This window comes from Ruditapes philippinarum, unplaced genomic scaffold, assembly GCF_026571515.1.
Source record: "Ruditapes philippinarum isolate M1 unplaced genomic scaffold, ASM2657151v2 ctg617_1_1_1_1, whole genome shotgun sequence".
NCBI classification, from domain to species: domain Eukaryota; kingdom Metazoa; phylum Mollusca; class Bivalvia; order Venerida; family Veneridae; genus Ruditapes; species Ruditapes philippinarum.
The window spans coordinates 31,779-46,470 of record NW_026859650.1 but is presented as its reverse complement, the minus strand read 5'-3'; positions in this window follow the sequence as shown (position 1 = coordinate 46,470).

Sequence of the window (14,692 nt, the reverse complement as noted above, 5' to 3'; positions counted from 1 at the left end):
TTGTAAATTTTGATAATGGTAAAACATTCAAATGTGCCATATACGAATTAGGTTAAACGAAAGGTTTCGTATTTCTTTTTATCATGTTCAATCACATCATTTATCAAATTGTGAAAGGAGATAAGTTTGTCGCACAGGTTATTCAGAAGACAGTCTGACATTTAACTCTTATTGACTTTAATTTATAAGCATACCCACAATTCCCATTAAGAACTTTTAAGCTATAGATTTTTACTTGAGATCTTCATTTATCTTTCCGACAACAAACGACGCACAAGTGCCTGAGTTTAATCTATCACAATTGAGGACATTGTGAACATGAAGACAGATTGACCTCCAGATTTGTGTGACAGATATATAAATGAAAGATGAGCTATACAAAGTGCCCCTCACTCGAAATGAAGTGGGGGACCTTAAAATCTAGACTTGAATCTCTTAAGACTGTACATTTTATAACGCATTGTTGTCATTTAAAAAATAAACGACAATAGCCTATTCCGACATTATGTCATGACTTTATATGTGTGAAATTTAGTTTTACTTCATTTTCGTTCTGTGTATGAAAGAAAAATGGCTAATGCATAAAGTCAAATAGGCAAAACAAATTTACTGTCATTAAACATTTCCGAACGATTCAATATGGTCAAATTAAGTATATATTCATTTATAATATATTTTATATTGTCCATAGCGCATTTGCACCAATGTTTAATTGTACATTAAAATCTTTATTGTTGTCAACTAGTCCAGAATAAGGATGCATACATGCATTTCACTAATTGTTTACCGTATTCATTGATTCCAACACTTTTTAAGTGTTGAAAATTGAGTACCGCTCAAGCCGGTGCTATGGAGCACTTTTTATGCTTCATGTACAGATTCAATCAAACCGAGTCTGCAATTTTCGTGTAATTTTGTTGTGATTAATGCTTCCGAGGGATCACTTTTTTCAAGATTTTTACACAGTCAATGATGATATTGTAATGTTGTTGTGTGTTTCTTTTTAATCGGTGTATATTTATAATACTTCACGCTGTTAAAACGTTACAAAAAATATAAATAATTCTGTTTCAGTAACATTATTATATACATTTTGTTTCCTATATCAAAATATCAAAAATATTATTTCCTTCAGAGAACATATTTCATCGAAGAAAGCCAATTTTTCCGAAACCCTTCAACTGAAAAAAAGAACAAAAAAAAAAAAAACAAAAACAAAAAACAAAACTCGTGCAGGAAAATATTTTGATCCCTTTAAAAACTTCTTTACTTTTATTTTTTCATATTTGTATATCAGGCACCAGTTATTATTTAAATTCCACATCTAAATTCTCTATATAAACAACGATTTATGCTTTGGCAGATTTATACGTGCTTTTCTTAAAAATCGTGCTTTGCAAATAAAGATTGTAAAGACAACATCAAATCAGCAGATGCTGCTGACTTTCAGATGAGAACTTAAAACAAATAAACTAAGATTGCTTTTTAGTGAAACAGATTATGCACTCGCATAATGATTTTCGATTCAAAGTACACATATACCCAATGTCTTTACTTCAGCAGCATGGCCGCACATACTTCGTGTAAACTTTTAACATATTGACCATCATCAATTTTGTGGATGGACTGATTGCTAGTGTATGACCTTTATCCCTTTGCTGTTTCGTTTTTCGTACACTGTTTATATGCACATTTACATGTTTATATTATCAATACCATATATTATCAATATCTTTCATTCTGATCATTATGAAAGTATTGGTTTATAAGTATTTCTATTCAAGATATTTAATATACATGTTGATAATTTGATTTAAAACAGAAAGCAATTGGACCAGAGCTGGACCATCGAAGCAAAAGGGCATGCAAACATATCTTTACCACGGTACAAAGTAGTGCAAAACTGCACAGATTGAGTGTTATGCAGAACGGTACACTTTCGTACAGGTATTCGTTCGCTAAATGAGAGATATATATTTTATTTAGAAAACAAAATCAACATAATAAGTGTTAAGGTAGGACATGTGTTTCACAGATTTATCACATGCCAGTATTTGTAAACATTAGCTTACTGATAAGTTAGACATATGTCATGGTTTACCGCTCTTGTATTATCACTTTAGACCTCTCTTACGACTAATTAATTTTTACACTTCTAGGAAGAAGTTAATTATCTTATCACTCGAGATTCCGTTCCGGCAAAATTAAAGGGACTCCACTGAGGTTTTTTGACATGATGGGACATGGAATAACTTTTCAGGATTATTGTTCCATTTGATTAAGGTCTAGATCGGGCTAAGTATAGTAAAAATACAATATGCAATTTATTTCTGAGTATATTTCTTCATTATATCTTTTGCATATCGCATGTTTTAAGTGCCCTTGCTTATATTTTTAAGAAATTCAAATTCAAAATTTTGGACCTCAGTGGAGTTCCTTTAAACCATTTGAGAATGGTCGTTACGCGATTCATAGAGACTACAGAGGTGAACAGCTTATCTGCTACTTACACCGTGAGCTACAACCATGATTCTCAATTGTTCTTTATCTCATCGAAAGTTTCAAATAATCAGAATATGTATTGTAAACAAGACAACAACGACTTCTGCAAGCCCTTGAAATATTTGGTGTTTTTTTTGTTTGTCCACAGCATTTGATTTTTACCTACATCGTTTTTGCTGTTAAAGATGGATGTAACAATTCCATACCCGAATTACTATTTTCTTAAAGACGAATTAAATCTTAGGTGCAAAAAATACAAGCTGATACACACATCTTTTCCCGTATACATTGACTTAAAAGAAGAGTTTTAACAAAGCAATGATAAGGATATGGTGTATGCGTTCCTATCTCAATCTGCACATAGGCAAACGAAGAATGTCATGAAAAGAATGGTATTTTAAGATCATTGAAATTTCTGCAGTAGTTTCCTTTAAAGCTTATGCATTTAACCCTTTCCCACATGAACATATTGTGAAAAATGGCCATCACTGAAAAGCCTCCTGTTACAAGTTCAAACTGCTATGAAAGTATGAAAAATGCTTCAATACCAATCAAACTTGGCACAAATGTTGACTGGACCATTGCCTTTGTAACGACATGCTCAGTCTTAAATTTCCTGTTACCATGACAACGAGGGAACATCTCAAAATTGCAAAAAATCACTATTTTGCCTCGATTTTTTCCATCAAAATTTATTTCAAAGTGCTGCAACTTCTCAAGGGATTGAGATAGAGTCAAAGGCTTTTCAGCGTTGGTTACACGTTACCTTATGATCGATCTGGGGTCATTTTTAACCTCTCACAAGTCCAAAATTTTCTTGGCGATGAGGGGGACGCCGCCCCCTTCAAACCCCCCAAACAGAAGGGGGCACATCCCCTTCTGGCAACCCCTGATGTATCTTTTGGATGGGGGGCGGCGCCGAAAAAATGCTCACTTTTTTAGCAACATTTCTCAAACAAAAACATGTGTTTGGGGCCAAAATAGTCCATTTTTTCACTATTTCAGGCCTACAAAGGGGGGGGGGGTCGAAAGTGCGTTGTTTCGCGTATATATGAGGTAAAGGGTTAAAAGTTAACATAGAAACCTGCAGTCAGATGTCAGGAGCCAAAACTAATCCTTTTTATATGCTGTTGTAATTAATTTTGTTTTGTGATTGTCACTGTCATTTCTTAACCCTAAATGATAAATTTCCATCAATCATTGAATTTCTTACAATTTCTTACAATGAATTTCTTATAAACTTTCAAAAATTATTATCTCTAAGGTTGTGTGATTAAAAAAAAAATCAAACTCTGATACATACATGCATAATGAATTCATTTGCATCAGCTTTATATACACAAAAATGATAATAAGGACAACGTTCACAGGACGCAGCCCCCGACACAATCCAGTCGCACCAGTAGGGTACCCAGGAGGCACGGAACTAAAAATTGAGAGAAACCAATAAAATGTCGAGTTAATAAATGATTAAAAACGATATCCGAAGATTGCTAGTACCTTATTGCTTCGGAGCCAAATGCATCTGCTAGTAATATGTAATATATTTCCTATGCAAAGCAATACTCACCGTCTAAATACGAGAAAGTCATGCCATATAATGTAACGTTTATTGGGTACTAATAAATATTACCAATTACCAACTGTGTTTATTAGCATAAATGAGACAAGATTGTCCCATACTTAATCAATTCAAGACATCATTCCAGGTTTCAATGATATAATTATCACATTTTAATTAATAAGTTATTAATTTTTATATCCGTTAATTACATGCTTAATATAATAAGTAAAACAAGTACAGTTTTAGAGTATTTGAATGGCGTGCTAATCAACAACATATCAATTGAAGCTCTGCGCGTTTCTGTATGTAAAAACGCCATAATGAATGTAAACAAATGAATGTTCTCGCTAACAAGAACCTGATGTAAGACGTTGTTGTATTGGTAAGAGTTATAGTTACAATATTAACATCTTAATAAACCACAAACCACAATGAAGGGTTTTAGTTTTAATCGTTGAAACCATAATAAGTAATAGCGTTTACAAAAATGCTAGGTTTCCATCATTAAACCAGGTATTGAAAAAAACAACAAGACTTTATTTTTCGCGGAATAGACTTAGGTAGCACTCCACAGTAAATTTCAAGTCCCTGCCGTCAATGTTCTACAAGCAATACGCCTGATAATTCTGATCCCAACCTACACTTGGAAAAAGAAAACACATCTTGTTGAGAACATATATGACATAAGATTGCAAATAAACAATGAAATTAATCTACTTTGGCCCGAGAATACAACACTTGTCCGTCCCTTTGGCAAAAAATACCTGAAAATATACAGGCTAAAGAAACAGTGTCTCTGCTTCAGCAACTCTATATACATGCAAACTATGACAGAGAAACATGTGCTTGAGCCTTAAGATGTTTTGATACTTTGTACCCCCATTTAAAATGACTTGTTTTTTTACCGAGCATGCTGTTTAAAAGCAATGTTTACAAGAAATTGCAGTACTGACATCCATAATCAACAGCCATGTTTTCGAATTTGCCAGTGATCATAATTATTAGATGTCAATTTCATGCTGAAAATGCACAGTTGTAAACAACCAGTCATTTAAATCCAGAATAGTCACTTTATCTAAGACATCCTCCCTCCTTAGCCATTCGAAGCTGTGGCTTGACTTACTGTGTTGTGCTTTCTTATTCCCGAACAACAGAGCTTTTTCTTCTTTTAAGAGAAATATTCCGAATATTGTTTTACCACACAGGAGCCTACACATTGATTTCGAGCATTTTACATGAAGGTAAATATTTTACTACACCCGACAAAACATGGCGGATAAGTTTGCCCCGTAGGCGACCCTTTTTGAGATCTTTATTATCATGTAGTATTAATTCCCCATTTTGCATGATTGGCTTAGGGCAGGCAGTGTATGGGTAGAAATGGTCTATTCTTGTTAACTGTATTTGTCGCCGTCCAGAAACGGCGACAATAAACTTAAATCTCATTCCTTCAAAAGCGTGTAGAATATACGAGCAATGTAACTAACGATCGAGTTGTGTCAATTTTTTTTTAAAAAGTGATTAAGGATATCGTTTTACGGGTATACAGCAAACACGTGAATGATAGGACTGTTAAATCAAACAAAAATTACAGTGCTTTCTCTTAATTGTACCAATCTATATGGAACGTAAAACATCCAATTCAGTTAATCGTTTTTGGAAGGGTCTGGCTAATTAAAAATGGGCGAAATTGAAATCTTAAACGCATTTAAGGTAAATGCCGACATTAAAAATACATTATGGATAGTTTCAAACATATTTATATACTGCCAGAATCATGTACATGTAGTTCGTTTAAGAACGTGTTCATGTACTTTTTATAATTATTTTAAAATAGTTTGATGATATTGCAAAGTTACAATGTTTGACTGCACTGTAAATTAGTCAAGCCTTAACATTTCATTTCCATTTCATAATTTTAGCTTTCAATGCATTTCATTTTGTGCCATGGCATATGAAATAGGATATTTATTTATAAGCATAGTTTAATGACAAATGTTTTAACATATCCATCTAAACTTTCGACTAAAAGTATGCCATACAAACATATATCAATCATGTTTTACATTTACATGTACATACTAAATATTAAAAGTACTGGTTCTTTCAAATGAATTGTTCTATAATGGGCAAAGTTTCCATACTTATCGGTATTCAAATATTGTTAAAACAATATAAATGTATCATGTGATTATTCTTATGAAATATTTCTTGAAAAAAAATTGATAGGGCTCTAAGTTATTTCGCATGAACATTTATGTGATGAATATGTGGTATTTTGTTCTTGAACAATGTATTATCTGCTGTATATATAGGCACAAAATATCGGATCATGCATCTCACATTTACCATCAACATTTACATATAAGTCTTATATGGTTTGTTGTCATAGGCCTAAATGATACCATTATTTGAATGTATATTCTGTATATGTGTATCGGCTGGTGGCCATATATCGCAGATAAATGTAAAGTATAACATAATTATGTATCAAAATCAGCTGTTCCCACTACATGTATAAGGTAATTTGGATGACAAACTTACAATCTTGAAAAATTTTAATTTTACGACGCAGGTATTCACAAACATTTTTGTGTATTCCATTGTCCTCTACGAGGAAGTAAAAAACTATACTGGAATTAAAAAATCCGAGTGAATTATCAACAGCGATTATATTATTTCAAATGGAAAAGTGCAGTATTACTGTTAGATAACGAGCATTCACATATTTTTTCTACGTCTTATTTTTTAGAGAACAATCGCTAGAAAAGTTGAATATTTTTGTAATGTGATTTAGGACAATAACGGGTGAAGTCACCCAGACAAACTTCCCGAGAAGAAAATGCTTTTAATACTCTATTTTAACGACAGACGCTTCAATTGCAGTCATTAACATCTTGTCGTTATCAAGTGCATCTTCAACTTGATTGATTTTATGTTTCATGGAAGTAGATAAGACGACAGCGATGGGCGTGATTTAGTCGCCATTAATACACTTGCATTTGAAAATAATTTGACATGCATGGGATAAATATCGAAAAGGTTAATAGGAAATTGATTGATTCGTTCCGAAATATTGATGCCCGAGATAAACGATGTTCAATTTGAACCGAGGCTAGCATAAGGTAGAGAAATCGTCGAGTAAAATCAAGTATTAGAAGGAGACAATTTTAAAGATTACAGTGACATTATGCCCATCCAAGGGTATAAATGAGTGATTAGGTGAAAGTATAAATATGTTTTCATTTTGCTTTAATTCCTTTTAATATAAAAAATTATTTCACATTAACAATAAACAACGTGTGGATCCAAATGATATTTTCGTAAATATTCATTAGAATTTACCTGTAACGTTCAGTTCATAAAAAGAGTGGGGCAGTCTTTTTATATTTTAGGCAGATTTAAATTTTATCTTTAACATTTTCCAATATGAACTGTTGGTCAATCACCACTTTAACAGTCAATATTTTGAAATACACAGTCAGTTCAGCTCAACTTTCCAATGAAAATATGAGCATAATGTCACTTTAGATGTTTTCTTGGTTAGGTCTGTTTTGTTTTTCTATGTTTGTATTAGCATAAATATTCCATCATTCATTTGTTATATAATTATATAGATTTAAAAACGTATTTTGTTTTCTAAATATAGTATCAAATACAAGTGAATGATATGAAATATTATTTTCAGAAATTTAAAAATGGCAAAAAAAAAAATGTCCTATTGCATTAAACACAGCACCAATGTTGATTTTGGCAAAAGACTTTTGTGCAATAAAACGTTTGAAGCTCTGCTAATTAAACATATCAAAGTCACTTTCAATTGTTATCAAATAGATTATATTTATATGCTTTTATTATGATATTTTTTTTTAAATCAACATTACAAACTTACTTCGTATCTTTATTTTTGTTACGTCTTTTTATGTACTGAAAACACTAAGTACTGTTATCAAACCTTTTCAAAAAGACATACGTGTTGATATATATTGAATTTTGAAACTTATGCAAATTTGTTCTCTACCAATGACGTAAGTATCTATTATTATCTATTATCCTATCTTGATTACAAAAAATACCAGGGCATCTAGATTTCAATTTGGGACTAGAACATGTTTTAAATTTAACTTTATAGATTTTGAACTGTCTATAATAATAAAAGTATAAGAAACAACATGCATATACAAATTAGGTTCAATATAAGGTATCATATTTCCTTCAATCAAAATCATTTGAGCCATGTCACAACAAAATCAACATAGTGCGTTAGCGACCAGCATGGATCCAGACCAGCCTGCGCGAATCCGCGCAGTCTGATCAGGATCCATGCTGTTCGCTTACAAACTCTATTACAAGTAGAGAAACTGATAGCGAACTGCATGGATACTGATCAGACTGCGCGGATGCGCAGGCTGGTCTGGATCCATGCTGGTCGCAAACCCATTATGTTGGTTTTTGCGTGACGCGGCTCATTCATCAAATTATGAAATGAGATACGTTTTTCTTATAGGTAATTCAATAGACATTTTATTTTTTTATTTATTGGTTTTTATTTATAAACATCTCTTCAAAGTACATTAAAGTACATTATGCCTCGGACACAAATAAAATTTACCCCCCCCCCCGCTTTGAAAAAAAAGAAGCCCAAACAAGTGTTTACAAACCTTTAAAAATATCGTTTAAGATCATATAGCATGCTTATCACCTGAAGAAAGTAGAGCAAATGTGAAATTATTTGTCGTCAAGGTAGCAAAATGTATACCACGTAGTATTTTGGCTTCCATACAAACTATTACACCACTATAACAGTACTTAATGCCAAGGAGAACTGAAGCAAAAGATTGTTCAAGTAATTGGCAAATGAGTAACTTTTTGGAGACTTTAACTGGAAACCAAAATTAAAGAGCATAAAAAAATGCAGGGGTATAATGGGCCTTTAAGAAATTTGTAAATTTCAAGCTTTTTAGAGCTTTTTAAATGAGATATTCATTTGTCTTTCCAACATCTTTAGTAACCAAACTTGCGAACATGGTGAACATGTAAGACACACTTACTTCAACATAGAGAAAATAAGAATCTTTAAAGAAAGCCCAACACGGAAAAATAGAAAATTTTGCAGGTTCGGTTTGATTGAACCTGTTCATTGACGGTACTGTCAAGTGCAAACTACCGCCCACGCCCCCTAGTACCGGCTTCAGCAGAATTAAACATTTAATCACGGTAATGGTGAAATTTTGAATTTAGAAACATCCGCAGATGTGTCCATACGACGGTTATCATGGAACATTTAATGTGACACAGAAGTGCTATTCCATGAAAAGCGGCGTATGGTCCCCATGTAATAAAAAGCGTGTGCCCTAAACGAAAAAAGAATGGGCAGAACTAAACAAAAATGAATTGAAATGATAAATTTCATGTTATTTCATTATCATTATACCTGCGTAAATTTTGATGTTTTTTCTATTTAATTGAAAAATATCATTGATTTAATGGCTTCATCCAAGGTATTTCTGGATCATCCCTCATATTTCGCCAATAAAAGCAACTTAAAAGAACTCCCTTAATACACGATAGGAAAGGTTACATTGTCCATAAACTTCCTGAATTCAAAGATGTAAGTTTTCAAATCTGTTTAATGTATCAATATCAAGCACAAGTTATTTCGTTCTACTTACACTTTTGCAGTTAAACAACGACTTCTGTTTTTGTTAATAAATATTTGTTTTAGTTTTTTTTTTAAATCGTGCTTTGCCAATCTAAATAAATCATACAAGCACACAGAAAATTCAGCATTGCATGCGAGAGTTTAGATAAGAAATTTACTACAATAAAGCATTGTTACCTTCTACCCAAATACCCACTGACCCGTTTTCAAAATACACATACTCCTAATGTTTATGGCAACATCATGTTCTAAAATCAAGCGAACTTTCAATATACTCGTACTTATTGTTACCAATTTTACCATTATAAAAGTCTTAAAGCAAGATAGTAAGTATGTTAACATATTAAAGGGACTTCATTTAGGTTTTTTTACGTGTTGGGACTGGCATGATTTTCCCCAGATTTGTGTACAAATTAAAGCAGGTCAGAACAAATAATTTGTGTGCAAATTTTCAGGTCATTCCCTCACCTCGTTTTTCCATAATTAATTACTTTTATTGTGCAAAATGACCCAAAAATGAAAAGCGTTGCAAACTTGGCTAGAAGTCGCACAAAAATCGATGTTCAATTTAATTTTGAGTATATTTCTTTGTTATCCTTTTCAGGGTTTTCCATTTTAAGTGATATTTTCCAGATTTTCAGATTTTATTTTTAAGCCTTTGGACAGACCTCAGTGGAGTTCCTTTAATGTAACAGTACAACTGTACAAGTAAGCATTGCAGTTTAGTGCAGATGAATAGTTGAATACAATTCAGAACAATGTAATATAACAAGTCCAGTATCAAACAAACCAACTGATATTAAGTTCGGCTTAAACATTTTACAATAAGAACCTAAGAACCGTATTTATTGTGAGGAAATTAAAACATATGTTTCACAGACTTTTCACGTGCCAATATTTGTAAACATTCGCTTACTGCTGATAAGTTAGACATATGTCATGGTTTACCGCACTTTAGACGCTCTCTTACGACTAATTAAGTTTAACACCTCTACAGAGACGTTTATAATCTTATCGCCCGAGAGTCTGTTCCTGGAAAATTCCACCACTAACGCAACGTGGTTAGTGACAACAGAGAAAAAAGAGTTAGCTGCTCCTTTTCTTTTTTTCTATCGAAACACTATTTTTCATTTTTGGTTTGATTTTTAGTTTCACCCGATACTTTTAAGGTCATGTGGCGACTACTTGTGGTGGAGGAATACCTCAAATGTCAATCCGTGTATTATTCAGGTACACGTAGGCGGCCCCTTAGGAGAACCATCATCATTTCTTACGTAGCTGGATAGCTTCATCACATGACATAATCTGTCAGGATTCGAATGAAGACTAGTAAGGGACAAATGATTTTAGGGGCAAGTGACCTAAACCAGTCGGCCGGCTATGGAGGCAAAGTGCCTTAATTTGATATCATATTATGTGACTTTCACCGGTTTTACAATATAAGCCACACTCCGTAGTTTCTAATTCCAAAATGTGATATCAAACATTTCAAATATTTAAAGTAACCCTTCTGAAAATGTAATCAGTGTATTAAATAAAATGTTTTATGACTTTATTTGGCAAGGAAATGTAAAAATTAAGTCTTCCGTTATTGTAAAAAACTATGATGAGGGCGGCTTGCAGATGATAAATATTTCTGCCTTTATCATGTCATTAAAAATAACATGGTTTAAAAGCATAATCTCAAATGCTAGTTTGAAAAGTATTCTTTACGACAAAATAGATATGCAAAAGTTTTTTCACTGCGGAAACCATTATTTTGATAAACTTGCAAAAGAAACAAACAATCTTTTTTGGAAGGACACTTTTACAGCATTTTCACGCTATATTGAATTAATTCAAATCGTAAATCATTCTTTCGGAAAACATCCTTTATTTTATAACAATAACATATTAATTGGTTCAAAAAGCGTATATTTAAAATCATGGTTCGATGCTGGAGTTTGTAACATAGAACACCTTATATCTGATGGAAAGTTTTTATCTTATAATGAATTTATTAAAAGATACAATGTCCAATCTAATATCTTAATTTTCAACGGTATGATTCTATCACTTAAGCAATTTTTAAATAAATATAATATAATCTATTACATCCAACAGAAAAGCATTGGCCCAGACATACCGCTATACTTTAAAGATATTATATCAGACATAAATGGAGCAAAACCTTTCTATGATATATTAAATAAAAACAAATCAAAGCCAACAAGTATCGAAACATGGACAAATAACCTTAATTTAGCTTTTAGTGAAAACGAATGGAAAATTATATTCGAAATGCCTTTTAGAATTACAAAATGTGCCAAGTTGCAATGGTTCCAAACAAGAATTTTACACAGGATTATTGGAACCAATCATCTCTTATACAAAATTAAGTATAAAGAAAGTCCTTTATGTTCTTTTTGTAGTAATGATGTTGAAAGCATTGAGCATCTATTCTGGATGTGTCCCATTGTCAAAAAATTTATAAATGAATTTCTTAAAATAAATGAAGCACCTTTTTTATATTTGGGTATAAAAGAAATGATGTTTGGCTATAATGCAAAGGATGATTTATCTAACGCAAAAAACTTATTTTTAGTATACTTTAAAATGTATATTTATCAGTGTAAAATGCTTGATCTTTCTTTATCAATGATTGCAGCCAAAAACTTTATAACACAAAAGCTCAAGACTGATAAAGAGGTAGCAATCATAAATAATAGATTACCGAAGTTTAAAAATGTTTGGAGTCTTTTTAGAAAATTTATTTTTTTATTTTAAAAAAGAAAAATGTCAGCTGAGAAAATATTATTTATACAGTGAAAAGTACTGTTTTTGAGTTTAAGTAATTAAGAAATAATTCAAGCCAAAATAGCATGCTTTAGATTTTATATAATATTGATGCTTTTGAAACTATTTCTTAAAAAAATACGGCTATGAGTGCGAGTGTGAATGCATGTGTTGTCCTTGTCTCTTTGTGTTTTTTTGTTGTTGTTGTTATTTTGTGTGTGTGTGTGTGTGCGTGCGTGCGTGCGTGCGTGCGTGTGTGTGTGTTTTCTTTTCTTTTTGATTTTTTTTGTAATTGTTGTTTTTTCCTTTCATTACATAGGTTACACATCTGGTATAACCGTTCATATGCATGAAAACAAATAATTGTAAAACCACTGTGGGATGTGCTTCGACCCACAAATGGTTATGTGACGAAACGAATAAATGGGGTTACCCCATGTGGGGCCTGAAAAAAAACAAATAAAAAAAAACAAAACACAGAATGCGGAAAGTTTTATAGGCAAATTTGCAAGAGTCTAGAACGTATTTGTGATCATTTGAATTATATTCAAAACGAATCCCATCTCGGATTTTAATGATTCCAATCCCTAATAAAGTTTCTACATTGTACTTGCACTTTAACCTTTTATTTCAATTTAGACAGTATATGACTAATGAAGTTCCATCCGCACGTTAAAATACAAAAAGTAGCTTTTTATATCGTGTTCGGTACCAAACATGTCAAACGTTTTGTCGTTTAACGGTTTCGAAGATTACATCTGTACAATTCCATTTAGTATAGCTAAATACAACTGTATATTAATTTTGAGCCGAAAGAAGGTTACTGTACAGGGGGAAATGAATATCTAAACTCACTTTAACCCGAGAAATAATGATAAAGTGACGTAAGCTGTTGATGCCAGGCAAAGCATATCAAGCCGTCACAATGTATTGAATGCTCATGCACACTAGTGTCCTACACAATCGCCCTTTCCTATTTGGTAGAAGCACTCCCCCCCCCTCCGGGTTTCAATCAGAACATCGGCAGCTGTTTCGCAGGAGACATGATTCGGTCTTTAGTTTTCACCGTTCAAATTTCTTCAAATTTTCTGCCGATATCAACGACCTATATATAACGTGGGGATAAGTTTAAAAAAAGTTTAACCTCTCGTCTGACAACACGTCAGTTATATTGCAGGCTCATTCAAAGTTGATTGATATAGTTAATACACCAACAAACAAGTTGATAAAGTTGAAGAAAAATGGCAACACAACTTAATTCTTAACCAAAGTATTTGTACAGGTAATATATAAACATACAATATGTCTGTATGTTATTTAATTTTCAATACTTGGGTGGCTAATAATCATTTAATTTTGTTGACAAAGTAAAATGTGTTTTTTTCTGTCTCAGTATATGAACAATAAACAAAACCAATCATTGTGTTGAGCAGGGACAGTACAAAAGATTAACATTGTGCAAATGTATTTCCACCTAGATTTCCACCATTTTCAAGCATAAAGATGGTAATCTTAAAGTTCATGCCAGATGTCAAAATTAAGTTTATCAATACGCCAATGTGTTTCATTTCGTACCGTGATTGACACTGTCATTTTTAAACGTTTAATAATACAATCATTATAAATCGAATGATTACAACCAATGAGGTAAAATCTACCAAAGATACAATCTCTTTGGCTGTGTGACATGTAAAAGAATTAAAACCATACATTCCAAAAGCTAAAAAGAAGATAATATCGACATCTTATGCATTATCGCTTCCGTTGGTTAAAGATTCGAATGATGTAATACACTGTGACACAAATAGGGGAAAGAGAAAGAAACAACATCAAAAGCGTATTTGATATAATCTAAAAACATCGTCACCATGATACTAGAAGAGGCATTGTCAATGACGTTCTATTTGAATTATTTGGATATCTTGAAATGAAAAGTCAGTTCATTATTGTACTAAAAACAACAATCAATTTGATTTGTTTGTTTGTTTGTTTGATTCTCTGGGTTTTACGTAAATATTAACATTTTTCGTTTATTTCGGGGATCATTCCACCTAACCGGCTATCTGATAACTTACCAGTAATTACCTTTTTCTCCGCAAGTGACTGACTACTAATCCCACATAATTTTGGAATCAGCGGCGACTGACAAAATGACAATAAGAGTCAATTGTTGCGGAGAAATTTCGCTA